Below are 18,066 nucleotides of genomic sequence, written 5' to 3'. Positions count from 1 at the left end.
GTGCTCACATTGCAGGACCTGCCTTTCCCCGTCTTTGCCTTCACGTCTGGTCCTACGGATCCCATGTGGCGTACATGCGTGCTGAAAGGGCGGTAGGGACCTACGCTCTCTGTGACTGGGTACAGGTGGACTGGGTCTGCTCCAGCCCTGGGTGCTTTTGAGGCCTTGACCCCGCCCTCCACCCTAAGGAGATGGTGTCTGCACTGTGTTCAGGCTCATGGTGGGTCTGCAAGTGGGACTTCCCCTGAGGACACGGGGAAGGGGCATCTGATCGGACCCTGAAGTTATCACTAACTGCGATTCATGTTGCTTCCGTTTCTTCCCACCTGTCGCTGGTCTGGAAGGAGCTTAGTAGCTCTTTGCTTGGGAGGCCTTGGAAGTATTCACCGCTCTCCCCTCATTTCCCCGCAAGGTCAGACAGCCCTGGAAAGGAAGCCGGATGTACACAAACAGCCGAACTTGCTGCTCACCGCGTTTTCCCTCTAGGACTGGTAGATGTTTTGCGGAGAGGGTCATTATTCTTGATCTTTCCTATCAGAGTACAATCTTGAGGACCGTGAGAGACAGCACAAGTCCACGGGGCAGCATCATGGGAGCTCTTGCCAGACGCACAGATCACCAGACCCCATGCGGACCCACCGAAGCACCCAGGTGCCCAGGTGGCCTGGGCCTATGTCCCCTGCCTGGGCTGTGCTGGGTACTCATTCCGTTGGGATATGGGGGCATATGAAAACCTCTGCTGGTGATTCTTGTTATGTAAAAGGGTGGGAAACAAGTTTGGCCTTATCCGTATATATTATGTGCATGGACACTGGTGGGTGATCTCCACGGGGCGTGGTCATGCGTTCTGATCTGCTTTCCCCATAACTTGGGGGAGGTACACGGGGGTGGGGATGGCGTCCGTGCCCTCGACTGTTCCCTTTGATTTCAGGTTAACGCAAACGTACGTTTTAGGGTTCAGTGTATTCACAAGGTGTTTTAATTTTAAGCCAACCCTCACAAGATGCGTAAAGGGCTGAAAGAAACGTCCATGATTAAAGCGCGATCGAGATTCAAGTGAAGGACACAGAAAGGTTACTTCGGGCTTGAGCTTTCTAGCATTCCCCGGTGAGGAAGAACGCATGTAGTGTTGGCAGCTGAGTAGGTCGCGGCCGTCTGTGATTCCGTGTCTGGAGGAGAAACGCTCGAAAACTGGGGGCATTGAGGTGCGCTATCTAGAGTTGTCTGTCTCCCCTTCGGATCCTCTGGTGACTGGACGTGACCACGGACGCCTGACGGAGCGCCCTGAGGTTCGTGGTGCCCCCACTGGTAGGAGCCCTGTTTGTCACCGGGATACGTGGCCCCCAGCGAGGTCTCCTGTCCTCCGTGTCTCTGTTCCAGGCTCCCTCTCATTTTCATTCTTTCCCTCTTGATTTTTGAGGTCTGGCTAAACCCCCTGGCAGAGGGCCCTCCTCCTGGGACCTGTTGGGTGTCGCTGTGTCTGTGGCAGACATGCCCGGGGGTGTCGGCAGCTTGCTTTTTTCCAGCTCGTCCAGGAGTGGTGGCACCCAGGGCCCCATGTCCTGAATCTCCTCCCCGTGCGCACAGTCGGAGCCCAGCCTCAGCCCACAGAGCACACGCCTTGCCCAGCGCTGCTCTGATGAAACCGCGGGTTTGTCGGAAAGCCTTCGATGCCACGTGGCCATTTAGGCACGACGCAGGGAGCCCCGCTCAGTTCTTGGAACTGTGGATGCAGGACCTGTGTTGGGCGTCCGCAGGAAAGAGTGATTTGGTGTTTGTGGTTAAAGTTGGCTTTCCCTTGCATCAGGACTCCAGTAAAAGCCACCAGCCCTCCAATGAGTAGGACACGCCCCCTGCTTTATCAACCGTGTCAACAACCTCCCTGGGGATTTATCAACTGGGTCAACAACCTCTCTGGGGAGGCTGTGTAATTATTCTTACGTATAAATGAGCTAATGGAGCTTGAGAGAGGTTAACTGCTTCGCCTCGGGCCACACACCTCACAAGGAGCAAGGCGGAGTGAAGCCCAATTTGGTCTTGATTCCTCGAAAGGAACCGACAAGGAGCACTGTCTGTTTTTATATTTTTCTATATACTTTGTCATTTTTTTCAACGATTTTATTTATTTATCAAAGAGAGGGAAAGCACGAGCAGGGCGAGTGAGAGAGGGAGAAGCAGGATCCCTGCTGAGCAGTCGAAACCAGAAGCCTAATATGTAACTAGTGTTACATCACTAGTTACATCAGATACATTCATTTGTACAAAAAAAATAAAAATAAAAATAGAGAAAAAAATAATGTGGAGACCACCAGCAAAAAAATAAACAAGAATGGGGCGCCTGGGTGGCTTAGTGGGTTAAAGCCTCTGCCTTCAGCTCAGGTCATGGTCCCAGGGTCCTAGGATCAAGCCCCACATCAGGCTCTCTGCTTAGCAGCGAATCTGCTTCCCTTCCTCTCTCTCTGCCTGCCTCTCTGCCTGCTTGTGATCTCTCTCTGTCAAATAAATAAATAACATATTTTTTAAAATTTTCACAAAAGAAACTTGAGAACATATATATAAAATCTATCTTCCATAAACACACACTTGGGTCATATCTTCTGTGTAAATGATGTGTGCATCTGTGGTTTTCAAAAACCCGTGAGCAGGTGTCACTACTCATTTCGGCGGTGATTTCCGTGTACACGTGTACGCGTGCATCATGTGTGTAAATAGATGTGTTGGTGGCCTTAAGAACCCTCAGAGGGAAGTTTTCTCCATATATTGTGTGTGGGTGTGTATATGTGTAATTATACAGATCCGAGAATTGTGTAATAGTTTACGCGAATGGGTGGGTCAAAGATGTATCATAAATGTGTCTGGTTCTTCTGTGGACAGACGTCCATGGGATATGTCCGTCGGCGGCCACTGTATTTAACGCACAAGGGGTAACATCCGAGAAGCGTGTATTTCTGGTCCATTTTCCGGTGCCCTTTCAACTACTGACCAGGAGTCTGAGATGCAGTCAGTTCCTGTGAGACCTTCCTCCCGGGGTGGACCACAGGGCCATTTAGAGGAAGGTCATACACCCGGAGTTCGTTATGGGTTTAGTGATGCAGCTTCACACGCCAGAATGCATTATATCAAAAAGCGGGGTGTCGTTTGCACACAGTGCTTGTGAGCGGTGAGAAGGGCATGGTGATCGAAAACCATACCTGACCGAAAGCCCCTACCCCGAAACCGCTCGGAAATTTCCATCTGCCGTCTTTGTTCGGTGCCCGTCCGTGTTAACGTACCAACTGCATGGTGGTGGGGGGGCTTTCCCCATGTGGGTTTCTTGGCTGCCCAAGAAGATTCACTGTGATCGCCAGGGAAGGTCTCGAGACGAGAGATGGTTAAGCATTTCTAGGGTTTCTGAGCGGGGTGGGTGGTTTGCTGGAGAAGAGCCAGGCTCCTCCTGGATGTACAGAGAGGTACACGGCAGCTGGAGTGCTGGGTCGCTGTAGATCATGGAGTCCGGCCCCACGCCCTCTCCTCCCCACACGGCTAAGGCTAGAACCCTTCCGTGAGCGCCATGTGGCTGGTCCAGTTGCCTGATTTGCATTGAGATGTTTCTTCCTTGATTCAAGGCCCTCATGACCATGAGTCTTGAGTCTTTGCTTGCTGATCCCTGAATGACCGCCTCGCACCCTAGTTCTGTGGGAGTCGACGATTTTCCGGCAGCATTCTCGCCGGAGGGCTCTTTCTCTGTAGAGTCCGGGGTGAGAAGGCGTACCCGGTTTGGGCTTGAGGGTTCCTGTGTGATGCCGCTGGTGGTCAGTCCCCTTCGAGGGCTGTCAGACACCAGCTATGTTCAACACTGATCAACTTTCTTAAGTACCCACAGGAATTCATAAAACAAACCCTCTTCTTTTCATGACCCCAAAGGAGAGGGGTTTACGTGGTTCCATCGAGTGAAATATTTTCGCTTCCATACACTAAAATTTTCCAACAGTGAGGGCCTGCTGAACGGCAAGGCGTCATGTCCTGGCCTATGGTCCCTAATCCGTACGCTTCCCTGGAACACAGCGTTCTGCCTTCCCCGCAGAAGAGCGGGCTGGTGCTCGCGGAGCGTAAGTGCTTTTCTGAGGCCCCACGGCGAGCCAGTACGAGACTCAGAGCTGAATTCCTATCCGTCTGCCTCCAAGTCCTCCTGGCTCTTTCTAAGATTAATCATTTTGGGGGGATATTTATCATACTAAGATGCTAGGTTGAAAGCATTGGGAGAGGGGCAAAGAAATGAATCCGGGGGGAATCTTTGATGTAGGTAGCCTGGATCCCTGTGGGTTCGGCGGCCCTGTAGCAGGGGTGCGGAAGGAGACGGGAGGGGTTGTGAAGGGCTTCTTTGCACTGCCTCCTGCCCACACCTCAAGGATGCTGAGCTCCTGGCTGTTCCTTAGCCCGGAGAGGAGGGTGCGGTGAGACTCTTTATAAAGATCTGATTGTGCATCTCTGGGCACCAGGGGCTGGCGCCTGATAAGACTGGGCTGGGCCATGAAGGAGAAAGCTAGAAGCTCCTCTCCCCAATGCAACCCTCCCGCGACTACCAAAACGACGCTGTTGCTGGTGGGGGGATACACCCAGGAATTCCAGCTGTTTCAGGATAGCCCTAGATGTTGCATTCCGAGCGTAATGGCGTTCAGAGGCTGGAGGCATCCTGGGGCATGCTAGAATCTGGACCAAGAACTTATAAAACATCTCTTCAAGAGGTAGGTTTTATAGCGATCCCAGAAGGTCACCTTGTGATGACGCCTCGGTCCTCCTCCTTGAGGATAAAATATTTCTTTAGGTTTTGATGCCCCAGCATCTGAGGTTACTGTTAAAAACATGAAATACATTGGCACCAGTATGTTACATATTAATTATTTGAATGCTTACCAGCCGCCGGAGGCACACAAAATCATTAAAAATGAGCAATGTTTTATTTATAGATGTGGACTAAAGAAAAGGAAGGCGCAGTGTGGTTCTACCTTTGTTTCTTTTTTTCTCAATGAAACACGATGGGGGGACATGAGGGAAAATATGAAAAGAGAAAAACCCAGGAAGTTTGTGTTTTTCCCCCCAGGGGGGTGATTCCTGGCCCTGCCCCTGGGAGCAGAGACTCCCTGTGCATGTCCTCCGGGGGGATGGAGGGCGTGCCTGCTCGCTTGCCGCCCACGGAGCTGCACCGTGTCCTTGCTCACCGCCTAAGCCTCGGTGTTGACAAGAAGGCATTCGTCAGGGTGCTGGGTAGGTAGGCGTAAGTCACCTAACAGACAGGCTGGGAGGGCTCCTGGGCCGCAGGCTAGCCACAGGGCATTCAAAACGCCCCCCCCCACCTCCATCAGTCAGCCGCGCCCCCAGGCCTCAGTGCTAGAATACAGCACGTCAGCACCTGTCGCCCTCTCTCCCTGCCCGGCTCGGAGAGTCCTGCCCCCGTTCTGCAACAACACCTGCTTTGTTCTCTGTACACACTGATGTGGACATTTTGGCGTGCACAGCCAATGCTCATTGCATGTCCCGTGTTCGTTGTTTTTTTTGTGTTGTTCCCCCGCACCCCCCCCCACACCAACTGAGCAAGCTGACAGGTGAGCAAAGGTTGCAGGGGAGCACTGGAAGCTGACACCTGTCTTGTGTGGACGGATCGCGACCTTGTGATCACCATGCTCGGTTCAGGAAGCGCACGTTCCCTCTGATGTAGAAGTTAACCATGCAAGGCGTGAGGAAAGACCAAGTGGACGCATCCAATCACTTAAATAACTTTTTTATGATGGATTCGCCAATCAGCCCGTGATGACTCCGTGGCCGAGGAGGTGAGCTCTGTGGGAGCTGGCTGGGCTGTCTCATCATTATTATTCACGCCCCCGGGAGCTTTGGGCTGGGTGCTGTCCAGCACGCCTCCTTGAAAAGCTGTGTGAGATCTTTGGAGGGAGGGTATCCTGTCTGACTCTCCTGGCGAACACCCTGGCGGAAAGCCCCGTAGGAGCTGGTGAGTTGGGTTAACATTTTGTCGTTGCTTCTCTGCCGCTGAGATGTTGAGATAAGTGTTCTGCCAACGGCGACCGGGGTATACTCAGACTGGTGTTCCTGGTTCAGATGAAATCCGAGATTCTTTTGCTGCCTCGTTCTGCAACAGTGGAACAGCTTGCAGGGAGAGAGTTAATTCAAGAAGTTTTATCGAGTGTCTTAGCTGTGGGAGATTGTGTGTTCAGGGATCTTCTGGGGGAAGAATGAAGGTGTGTACCTTGCTACCTGTTGCGTGACATTTAAAAAACAAAAAACATAAAAACAAACAAAAAAAAATAGTAGAACCACCTACAAGAAATTCATCTGTTTTCATCGGTTCCTTTGCCCTGAAATAGCGAGGTCTTTTTCGGGGGAAGAAAGCGATTGCCAGTCTTTCTTGTGTTCTGGATTAACGTGGTAGGGGGCAAACACACACTGCATACAGAGAACAAGAGAGAGCCCAGAGGCAAGAAACCCAAGAGGAAATAAGCAAATACAGAGATGCGTTTTGTGCTATAGTTTACTTAGAAGGGAAATTGAATTAACTTTATGTATCGAAATATTAGGAGCAGTGCTTCCCAGTTAGACAGAACGAACACACGTTTCTGCGTCAAGCGTCTGCCAGGAAATGTTGCTATTATCCTAAGCTTCCGGCTCATGCTTTTCCTAAGGTGTAAATTCGAGACAGAATTCATGGCAGTTCTCTTTTCTTAACTTTTTGAGTTTTTTTGGACTATCTGGGGATGCCTGGGTGACTCGGTTGGTTAAGCGTCTGTCTTCGGCTCAGGTCCTGATCCCAGGGTCCTGGGATCGAGTCTCTCCTCGAGCTCCCTGCTGCTGTTGGGGGTGTGGGGGTCTGCTTCTCGCTCTCCCTCTGCTGCACTCGCTCGCTCTGTCTCCATCAAATGAATAAATAAAACCTTGAAAAAAATAAACTTTTTGGAAATATGTATTTTTCACTTTAAGTGTACAGGTCCGAGATCTGTCAGGAACCCCTGATGCAGAACTCGAGTGATCTCAGTTGGCAGATTTGTGGCTCAGCAGAGCACGCTGGGGTTTCTCCCTGCAGTGTTGGACACGGGGTTGGGCCGTGGAGGCTGTCTTCACAAAGGGGCAGGGTTCGGCAAGGACTGTTCCGTGACTCAGAAATGGACCACTCTTTGTTCTGAAGATGTGTATCGCTTCCAGGAGAGAAGCATCCGGGAGACTGTGACCTTTGTCATGCACGGCATACATAATGTAGCAATCCCGAGCCTGCCAAACGGGTGGGTGGTTGGTTGGTTTTGCAAAGAGAGATGCCAAGGCACGTGAATAATCCCTCCCGGATGAACCCTCTGTGCTATCTATCGTGCTATCTCCCTATCCTTCCAGGGAACGATCCTAGTTCATTAAGATGTCAAGTGCGTGCTTGCTTCTTATCTGGGTACCCACATTTTTTCTTTTAAGATTTATTTATTTGAGAGGGAGAGAGGGAGAGAGGGAGACGGTGGGGAGGAACAGAAGGGAAGAGTCTCCGGCCGACTCCCCGGTGAGCCCGGAGGCCGACCCCGGACTCCATCCCATGACCTGAGCCGAAATCAAGAGTGGGACGTTCAGCTGACTGTGCCCGGGATGTCTTTCACGTATTCATGGATTCCCTCCTCTGAGCTGACCCTTGAGGACCGAGTTGGAGGGGATGAGGAAAAGAATTGTCTTTGGGGATGGTGTCCCTAAAAATTGGTGGAACTGCAGTGGAGCCATGATTCTGTTTTATGGTCATTTACGATAGGCGCCCTGCATCTCAGCCCACATGAGACAGTACCTGACAGGTCATCTCCAGGAACTGGTGTCTGCCGTGACATTAATCCTGGCCAACTGCGAAACTGCCCCGTTTTCATTTATAACAAGATTATAACCTAACAGCGGATGATGTCGCCATCCAGAAACGTAAGGGCTTTCCGTGCATGCAGGAAACAAAACAAAACGAAGATACAAGGGCTCCTTCCACTTGCCCTTAAAACCAAGCAGTGAATGTCAGGCGTTCCTTAAAGAGAATGATTAAAGGAAACATTCAAAGTTTGCAGGTGCACATGCAAAGACTGAGTTCTCCAGACCACTCTCCAGGTCGACTGTTTTGTTTGTATCTTGTCCTCTCATTAAAATTCCTGCCTTGTTTGGAAATTAACCCTGTAAAACTCGGTCGCTGACTCAACAAGCCCTTACCTGGCACCCTTGGGAGTCAGGTAATGAACGATTCTGCGGTGACGAAACCCAAGAGCCGTCTTCCCTCCAGGCAGACACTCCGTGAAAATAGTGCGGGTGCCAATGTCAATAATAATTAAGTGTTTAGGATGACAAGGAGGAGGAGGTTCAGGGCAGAGACTCACACTGGGCACATTCACTGTAGCACCTTTGACTTTCCACTTGGGAAGCACGGAGGTGAGACGGACGGGGTCGGGGGTTCCTCGGAGCGGTTTCGGGACCGGGGGAGGCCTCGCCCGGAGATGGACGCAGGACTGGGATGTCCTCGGTGACAAGTGATTCATTTGCCCCAGCCCTGGAAGCTTTGTTGCTGTAGGGACTTGAGATGGGTTTGTAGGATGTGGACACTACTCAGTAGATGTCCCAGCACGCAGCCACCTGCGAAACTGTCTGCAGACATTCCAAGGGTTGCCCGGAGAGAAGAAGCCACCCCCCCCCCCGACCCCACACACACCCCCCGTGTAGGGCCACGGAGTTGGGGGCGTGGAGTTCAGCCTTGTCACCTCTTCTCAGCTGTTTGCCGGGCTTCCAGGAAGCGCGCTGGTGGTGCTGGAGGTTGTCCCAGCCGGTCTGACCTGGGTCACTCTTGGGCACAGGTTTCCTGTGTCCCCAGTTGCCCCCCGTGTAGCAAGGGATGTAGAAGGTTCCACAAGGTCAGGGGGCTGAGCCCACATCCCTTTCGTCACGGACAGCCTTCCCCGCTGTCTGGCGTCTTGACTTGACTCTTCCTTTTTTAAAATTCTTTTTTTTTTTTTTTTAAGTCTTTATTTATTTATTTGCGAGAGACACAGCATGAGTTGGGGGGAGGGGCAGAGGGAGGAGGAGACTCCACGCTGAGCAGGGAGCCCGATGCGGGGCTGGATCCCAGGACCCCGGGATCGTGACCTGAGCTAAAGTCTTACGTGTAACCCACTGAGCCCCCCAGGTGCCCCAAGACTCCTCTCCAAGTGCTCCCTTCTGCATTAGAGATCCGCAGCTCTTTGTGCATAACCGAGAGGAACAAAGGAAAGAAAAGGATTGGACAACATGATTTTTGGGGTGGCTTATTTTGGGCAGTTCCGCCTCAGCGGTATATAAAGCCATGAAGCTGAGCACTGTTTATTCGTCCCTCGGAATGCAAACAGTCACTCATTACGCTGTGTGCCTCAAACTTAACGTGTCATTTCATCAATTATAGGTCAGCAAAGCCGGCATAGATACCTGACGGTCAATAAACCTGGAATAGACTTGTACAGATGTGTCAGTTTTACTGACTTATAATTGACCTCCAGTGTCTCGTCGGTTTAGAAAATATATGTATATCTGTATATATGTATGTCTCATCAGTTTAGAAATATGTATGTATATTTATATATACGTGATTTAATATAGATGTATACGTGTGTGTATATATATGTGTGTACACATATATACGTATACAGATATATACACTTGATTTGATACATATCATGAGGACTTGATACATATTGCAAAGTGATCACCACGGGAATTTTCCTTAACATCCACCACCTCACAAAGTTACGTAAGTATCTGTTTCTTGGAATGCTAAAGAGGTATAATAGGATGAGTACAGTTGTATAGAAAACAGCCGTGCTGGGTCAAAGACCGTTCCTGGGGACAGCTCCGTTTTGCAACAGTCTCTGCATGTTTTTCATAAATTGATTTAAAAAGTTGTTTTAATTACCTTCTAAAAGAACCAAAAAAAATTTTTTTTTTTGAATTCTGAAACCCAGTTGACCCCAAAAGGTTGCGTTTTGAGACGGTGGAGCTGGGTTTCTCGTTGTAAGCAGGGAACAGTTCGTTTTGAGCTTGCGCTGACTTTGAACCGTCTGAGGATGGTTGTACCTGGTGGTTTCTTCTTTTCTTTTCCCCCATTTAGAACATCCCTTTAGGGGTGACGTCTACTACTTCAAAACTCATGGTTTTTTGTAAACTCTGCAGGTTTTGTGGTAAAGTGGGAGTAGTCAGAAACCTATATTTGGCCGGAAAAGTGGGACCAACCTTCCTTGTCTTTTGGTCGGCATGCCCAATGAGAAGCAGCTTCTGACCCTCCTCCCTAAGCCGCATACCTAGGAGCAAAGACCTAGCGGGGTCCCGATGGCCCTGCCTGGGATCCCAAGGCTGGCATACTCCCTCAACAGTGGGTCTTGACTTTTGAAAGGCCAGATGTTTGATTGCGTTCAGCACAAATCCCAAGTCCGTTTTCAGTTAGTGAGGAAGTGGGTGCTGTTTGGCGAGCTCGTGGACGTCTAGATCAGGCTTTCTCAGGCTGGGCACCGTCCATATGCGGGGTTGGGTGGTTCTGTCTTATGGGTGGGTTTTGCACGTTGTGGGGTGTTCAGCTGCAACCTTGGACTCTGTCTCGGAGATGCCAATGGCACTCTGTCCATTGGGCGAGGGGGTCTCTCGACATGTCAGACAATGTACTGGCTGGTGAACCCTCTTTTACAGGTATGAAAAACAGACCCATTTATTTATTTGAAAGAGAAGGAGAGTGAGCATGAGAGAGAGAGCAGAAGACGGCCGGGAGAGGCCAAGGGAGAAGGAGAAGAGGCTCCTTGCTGAGCAGAGAGCCCGATGTGTGACTTGATCCCTGGACCCCGGGATCATGACCTGAGCTGAAGGCAGACGCTTCACCCACTGAGAACCCAGGAGTCCCCCATGTTCTATAGATGCGTCACAGTCAAGAGACTTTCTGCCCCCACTATATTGTCACACGCGACATGCACGACTCATCCAGGGGGTGTCAGAAGCCGTCTGCTTCCTGGACATTCTGGGCCATATCAAGTAATTCACATGTCACGGGGATGACTCACGACAGTCCTCACCGTGCGGTGGACTGCTGGACACCTTCCGGCTGTAAAGTCGTCCAAGGGACAAGTGCAGTCAGCAAGGAGGTTATAATGGCAGCTGTCTAGAGTTGGGTACGTGACTCAGGAGGTCTTAGGTTGCAAGCTAGGAACTCATGTGGCCGCCCCATCATAAGCTTCAGCTTTCGTATCTCTTGTTAATTTTTTTTTTTTTAATTGGGTGAAATTCACATAGCATACAAATAACCATTGTACAGACGTAGCTCAGAGGCATTGAGTTCATTCCACTTCTAGACCTTGCTAAGTCATTCCCCAGGTCCCCATTCCTTCTGCCCACAGGGCTTGGTAATCGCAAATGACTGTGTATTTGCTCATCAAGGACATTCCCTGTAAACAAAGTCCTACACCTTGTTGTCTTTTGTGACTGCCTTGTCCCCTGCCACATCTCCTTTTTGGGGGTTCATCCATACGGTAGCAGGTCTCAGGACTTCGTTCCACTTTATGGCAGAATTCTGTTCTATTTTATAGATAGTAAGGGATTTTCTAGTTGCGTGTGCCGGGAAGGTCACAGAACCAGAGGAAGAGCTGCGGGATTTCAGGCTGGATTTTTGTAAGGCTGATTGACATGAGCCGTAGCTGTCCTTTCTGGTTGCCGATGGCGGCTGACTACTGGATCTGAGCACAGCTGGTGTTGCATCCTGGTTAAATTCTGTGGTATTATCACGATTTTGCACATATTTTGGACGCAAATTACTGTCGTGGTTAATTTCCATGGCTGCCCAGCAAATTCTCCCAAATGTCATGGCTCACAATACTGCTCCCTGATTGTGTCACGGTATTAGCTGTAGGTCAGGTGTGTGGACACGGTTTATCTGGGTCCTCTGCTCAGGGTCTTACAAGGCTGCATCAAAGCTTTGCCTGGGATTGTGTTGTCTGGACCTTGAGATCCTCCTCCAAGCCCCTCGCTCAGGGCGTTGGCCTGTCTAGTTCCTTGTGATTATAGGAGGGAAGCCCTTAGTTCCCAGGGACAGTGGGTCCCTGTAGGCATTTCACACCATGAGTGTTTCATCAAGGCCTGCAGGAAAAGGTCTCTTTTTTGGAATCTGCTTTCAGCAACTCGTCTGATTACGCCAGCTCCACGATAAAGTCCCTTTTGGCTAGCATAGAGTCAGCCGGTCAGAGAACTCCATCACACAGGCAACGTCCTTTGCTTTTGTCATATCCTGTTGGTTCGGAGGACATCACGGGTCTCTCGAGAGAAGGTCTCACAAAAGTGTGGGTACCCGGGGCTGAAAGCAGAGAGGCTATCTTAGAATTCTGTCCTCAACGGGGAAGGGGATGTGTGTGTGGAGCTGGAAACCTAACCAGCGTGAGGAAAAACGTGCTCCAGGAACCAAATGAGCTAGTTACCAGCACACATTTGGAGACGTCTGTGCCAAGGTTGTCGGTACTGGTGGCCATTAGCTCATGTTAACATCATTTATGTTCATTGGAGGATGAACATATGTTCGTTGGAGGATGGAGGGCCCGATGCACGGTGGGCTGTTTCACGGTGGAAGGCCGGCATCTGTTCTTGCCCATCACAGAGCTGTCCCCATCCTGCTCAGGATCATGCCTGGGGGCTGTCGGGCCGTCGGAAAAGGTGCAGTGATCAGGTAGCACCCTTCTGTGGGGGCAGGCTTGATGAGGTGTCTGTGGACCCCCCGTGGCTCTCCTTTAGTGCAGGGGACCCCCCAGCATCTGGCACGGTGAGCCTGGAGCTTACACACCATCTCATGGGGCCATGTGCGGGCTCGGGCTTTCTCAATTAGGAATTCTTATGTGAACACCCCCCACCCCGGTGTCACCCCTTGTCATCCATCTGTCCTTGCCCTGTATGTTCGTTGGAATATAGGCTCAGCCAGGGAGGGGGAGGGGTGTCTCCCAACCCCACCTGCTGTACCCTAGAACCCTACCCGCACTCACACTAGGGCTTCAGCCTTTGTGCACGTCTCAATTTGTGGATGTAAATTCACGCGATCAGAATTGATAGCAGAAGGCAGGGTGGATATGGTTTTTCTTTTTTCTTTTTAAAATTTTTTTTTAAATTTATTTGGCCCAGATCAGAAGCAGGCAGAGAGGCAGGCAGAGACAGAGAGGAAGGGAAGCAGGCTCATCGCTGAGCAGAGAGCCCGATGTGGGGCTCGATCCCAGGACCCTGGGATCATGACCTGAGCAGAAGGCAGAGGCTTTAAGCCACTGAGCCACCGAGGCACCCTGCTTTTTCTTTTAAATAAGCTTCAGCTTCAGTACATCTTCAAGGCTTTTTTTATTGGGGTGAAAGTCACAGAATGTACAATTAAGCATGCTAAAGAGCGGAACTCGGGGACAGTTCCTGCATTCATCCGCTTTCTATCTAGTTCTGATACTTCATAAATCATTGCCCCAAACCCCATCCCCGCTCCTCTCAGCCCTTGGTGACCACAGATATCGCTTCCGTCTCTGAGCGTTTGGAAATTCTGGACATTCGGCAGAAACCGAGCCTCCTGCTATGTGGGCTTTGGGCACTGGCTTCTGCGGGAGCACGCACCTGGCGTTGTAGGTTCATCTGTGCTGGAGAGGTATCGATATTTTGTTGCACTTGATGGCTGAATCATAGTCCTGTATGGATACATTGTATTAAGTCTCTGCATTGATCTGTGCACGGAAGGTTGGTTTGTAGCTTTTGGCTGCTGTGCGTAGTGCTGTTTGCACGTGGGTGTACAGTTGGTTGCCCATTTCTGATCCCACATTCAGTGGCCAGAGGTGTCCACTCGGAAGCAGAATCGGCAGGTCCCCTGGTGGGTGTGCGTGACTCTGAGCTATCCCCGTGCCGGTGTCCACCGCAGCTTTGCATAGCTGTTCCGTGGCCAGGTCCTCCTCCCAGAGAATCTGGTCTGTTGGGCTGAGCAGCCCCAGGAGGCAGAATTACAGTGTCTCCTGTCTGAACTTGTGCTGAGGAGGCTTGCGTTCAGCTGTGAATGGGCCACTGGCAAACCCTCAGCATTTATTACGAGCACTGCTCGGACTTGTTTCTGTCTGCCCTGCGGCTTGTTAGAGGGCGAGGGCCAAGGAGTCATGAATGGGACAGGGAGTCCCAGGAGACAGCCACCGATGGGCAGGACTGACTGCATGCTTCCTAGCTCATGAAGGGACATAGCAGCCTCACACAGGCCCGGGGCTCCAGGTGGACCATCCAGACCCATGCCACTGCGGCCACAGTTGGGACCACCTTTGGGTAGCTCTCTTCCCAGGCTTAAAAATCCATGAGGGCCATGCCCAGTCCCGTAGCGGGCTGGCCTTCCAGGACGGTGCTGCGTTTCCATGATGGTGAGTAGGAAAGTCGAATCAGCCGTGGAACCAGGAGCCAACAGGGTGAGCCGCGACCCACTGCCCACCTTCCAGTTCTCCAAGCTGGGTCACCTTTCTTCTGATGTCACACCCCTCCCGCCGCAGTGTGTCACCCCCGCCTTTGGGGACAGAGCCAGAGGTTCTGAGGACAGAGCCAGAGGTTCTGAGGATAGAGCACCATCCCCGTAAGAATATTCAAGCTCCCCGTTCCTCGGGGCCGTTAGGTTTGGGCTTACTGTCCTCACTGACATGCACTCTGACGCCCGTCTCCTCGCCTTTGATACAGCTGCATCCCGCTGACAAATGAGGAGATGAGGGATTTTATTAGACATAATAGCTGAGAAGTGGCTGAGTGACTAATTACAAATTATCCTCAGCAAATAGTGCTCCTGGCCACTGCCCAGCCAGTAATTAGGCCATGAAACAGCTCACGGTACCGTGCGGTATGCGGCATGTCCACGGGAACCTAATTACAGATCTGATGGGATCCTCTGCGGGGATCAATACTGGTGACTCCTGGGGCTTTCTGTAAAGAAGCATGGAAAGCCCCCACGGTCCCAGCTGCCCTCGACGTACCTGCCATGCAAGGTTTTCCAACGGAAGCGCTAGTCCTGCGATACTCGTTGAAGTCGTGCATTTCATGTTTGCATCTTTTAGACCGAACGAACCTTGTGTATAAAATAACAGGTGGAGTATAATTATTTCGACTTGGTTCAAGGGCTGACCGAAGGTGGGGAGGCGAGCATCGTTTCGATCTGTGATAGCTGAATGTTAAGGATCCTTGGAATCACTTTGTGTGGCCTTTTTCTATTTTTCTACCAACATTCAGTAATACCTTGCAGGGCGGCCAATCATTATTTACTATAGTCATAGAATTAGGATCGTCCTCCCACTTTTTTTTTAAACAGGCCTGTAGCGTCCTCGTGCAGGGGTCCTCCCCCGAGAGGGTTTTCCCTACGGCACACGCTTTGTCATGGGCTCACAGACATCATCATCTCACACGGGAAACACATCTGGTTTCTGGCAAGGATCCCTACCGCTGCCTTTTCCCGGCGGGTTACAAGAACAGAGATCCTGGAGCAGCATTTCTCTCAGGGTGGTTGGAAGCCACAGCTGACGGGTCATTGCCACACTCCTAGGAAGCGTGTTTAGAAAGAGGGCTCCCGGTCCCTTTTCCATGCGTGATAGAGGAAGAATCGAACTTCAGTAAATTGGACCGGAGAAAATGGACAGTTCTGACAGCCTTTTGATAATAAAACTACGCGTTGATTAAAGAACTTCTACCGTGACCAGGCTATCATCTGGGAGATGTTGTTCTTCCTTTGGATGTCTCCCTAAAAACTGTGACTTTGGGGTGGCTGGGGGACGGACATTGAGGAGGGTTTGTGCTGTGGTGAGTGCTGTAAAGTGTGTAAGTCTGACGATTTACAGACCTGTACCCCTGGGGCTAATAATACATTCTATGTTCATAAAAATAATTAAAAATAAAAATAACATGACTTTGGGCTCTCCACGAACTGTGAGAGCATCAGGTGCCCGTCTTTGGAAGAGGGGGAATGAACAGCACCCGCCTGCCCCCAGACGTCTGTAGTCCCTTTAAGCAGCCATGGCCCTGCCGCCCACGGCTGCGCAGAGTTAGAACGCCTCCCAGAAGCCGCACACTTTGCTGAACGTGGGCCTGAGCCACTTGCCTGGACCGTTGCCTGCTTTCTGGATCCTGTTGATGAAGTTCTAGAACCTAGGTGAGGTTCGGTGGGCTGAGGTCCGGAGCCGATGACCAGGAAAGAATTCTTGAGACCTCTTTGGTGCAAAATGGTGGTTTATGAAAGCACGGGGACAGGACCCGTGGGCAGGAAGAGCGGCTGCCTGGGGTTGTGAGGGATGGCAGGTTATGTACCCTGCGGTTGGAGGAAAGTGAGGGGAAGGGAGGTTTCAACAGAACTTTCAGATGCTAAAGAGGGCCGACATAGTGCAGGATAGGAGGCCTTGAGGCTTGATCAGTGTTGTCTCCCCCCCCCCCCCCCATTAACATCAAGATAGTGGAGAGGTTCCAGGTGGGATGTCACATTCCTGCTATCAAGCGTCTTTGTTAGTGAGATTTAGGTTCAGAAGAGATGTAACTATATTTACATTTCTTTCTACTTAGCCTCCTTCAGTTTTGTTTATGGAGGGGAGGGTGACCTTAGGGCTTGAGGAACTGAGTGATTTGCCTCTGGAAATTGTGCTATTGATAAGGTAACATTTTTGTTGTAATTCTCTAGGACATCTGTAAACCAAGGGAGGCTCCTGTCTCGTAGGATTGTGATTTCTGCAAGTTAACTATTTGTTTTTCCAGGATTGTGATTTCTGCAAGTTAACTATTTGTTTTTCCGCTTATGGCGGTCAGGGGTGCCTGAGGAATGTCACACACATTACCTAGGGGAGCGGGTGGAGAGGGGCTGCAAGGTGCCAGCTTTTGCTTTGTCCTCAGCCAGCCTCCTGCTCCCTCATCCCTGTCATCTACTCTGTGTGTCACACGCTTTGCTTTTCTGTTTCTCTGCTCACACCTTGGTGACTTCTCTACTCAGACCTTGGCCCCTCCCCACCATGTTGGTTCTCTGGCCCAGCTGTGGTGTCTGCAGGAGACCCTGGTGGAGCTCTTTCCAAATGGTGGCATCTCCCAGCTGCTTCCTCTCCTGCTGGTGTCTCAGGAAGCTGCCCACTCAACTTGCAGGTGCACTGCGCAGACCCTTTGCACCTTCACCCGCACGCCGCGAAGACCAAACTAGACGGTGTGTGTGGGAGCATCCGTTGTAAGAGGCAGGCGAAGCGATCGGGGCAACAGTATCCATCAGATTCTCCTTGCAAGACTAGGTCTCCTAAAGCAGGTGAGATCCTTGCAAGACCAGGTCTCCTAAACCAGGTGAGATCCTTCCAAGACTAGGTCTCCTAAACCAGGTGAGATGCAGGACTGTAGACCTCCAGAGACATCGGAACAATGTGCAGTCCTGTCTGCACATTCACATGTAGCAGAAAGAGAGTAAGAATTGGAGAACATCCAACTCCTGGGCCATTCACGGGGCCCATGAGGACGACCGCTCATCTCAACAGATGTATTTGTTTTAACAAATGCACTGTCTTCTTATTTTTCTTTTAGTTGGTGAAATGGGTGCCTACAGGAGTGGTGGCACATTTTCCATATCATTTTAATTCACCCACGTGTACGATTCAGTGGTTCTTTATCAGGGCACCAAGTCACGTGAGCTCCTGAGGTCGGTTTAAGAACATGCTCATCACCCCAGAGAGACGCTCCGTGCCCACTTCCCCAGCCCCACTACCATTCCCTGTCTGAGCAGCTGTTCTCAGAGGCACATTTCTCTAGCTTTCCTCCGACTTCTTTAAACCCACGGCACAGGAATGTTGCCCTTGGGCTGTTGAAACATCACTCGGCGGCATGAACCTATGATCATCGTCAGAGAAAGACCCAGAACTCAGTCGCTCAGGTGTGAGGAAATGAAAGGCCTGCGTGCTGCGTGTCTCTGTGACCCTGCTCGGAATGTGAGCCTCTCGTCAGCCTTTCCGTGAAATCGCATAACTCCTCTTCTGCTGCTGTTCCTGGTTTCTCCTTCTCTCTCTGGTTATTTCCCAAGGAAATGCGTGCGGCGTT

The 18,066-nt window shown here is 50.9% G+C and overlaps 1 protein-coding gene across 9 annotated transcripts in view; it reads left to right on the top strand.

Annotated features, from left to right (window-relative positions):
- The window catches only part of LOC309856867 (steryl-sulfatase-like), a 490,902-nt gene that overhangs the window by 8,831 nt on the left and 464,005 nt on the right, over window positions 1-18,066 (top strand). Inside the window, exon 1 of one of the 9 annotated variants that reach the window (XM_082718639.1) lies at window positions 5,666-5,983. The exons of the other annotated variants lie outside the window; for them this stretch is intronic. The gene's annotated coding sequence lies outside the window, so the exon portion shown is untranslated. Of the gene's footprint in view, window positions 1-5,665; window positions 5,984-18,066 lie in introns of those variants that run through there. 9 annotated transcript variants of the gene reach the window in all.

Source organism: Mustela nivalis, assembly GCF_964662115.1.
Source record: "Mustela nivalis genome assembly, chromosome: Y".
Lineage (NCBI taxonomy): Eukaryota > Metazoa > Chordata > Mammalia > Carnivora > Mustelidae > Mustela > Mustela nivalis.
This window is presented reverse-complemented; position numbering and strand designations above follow the sequence as displayed.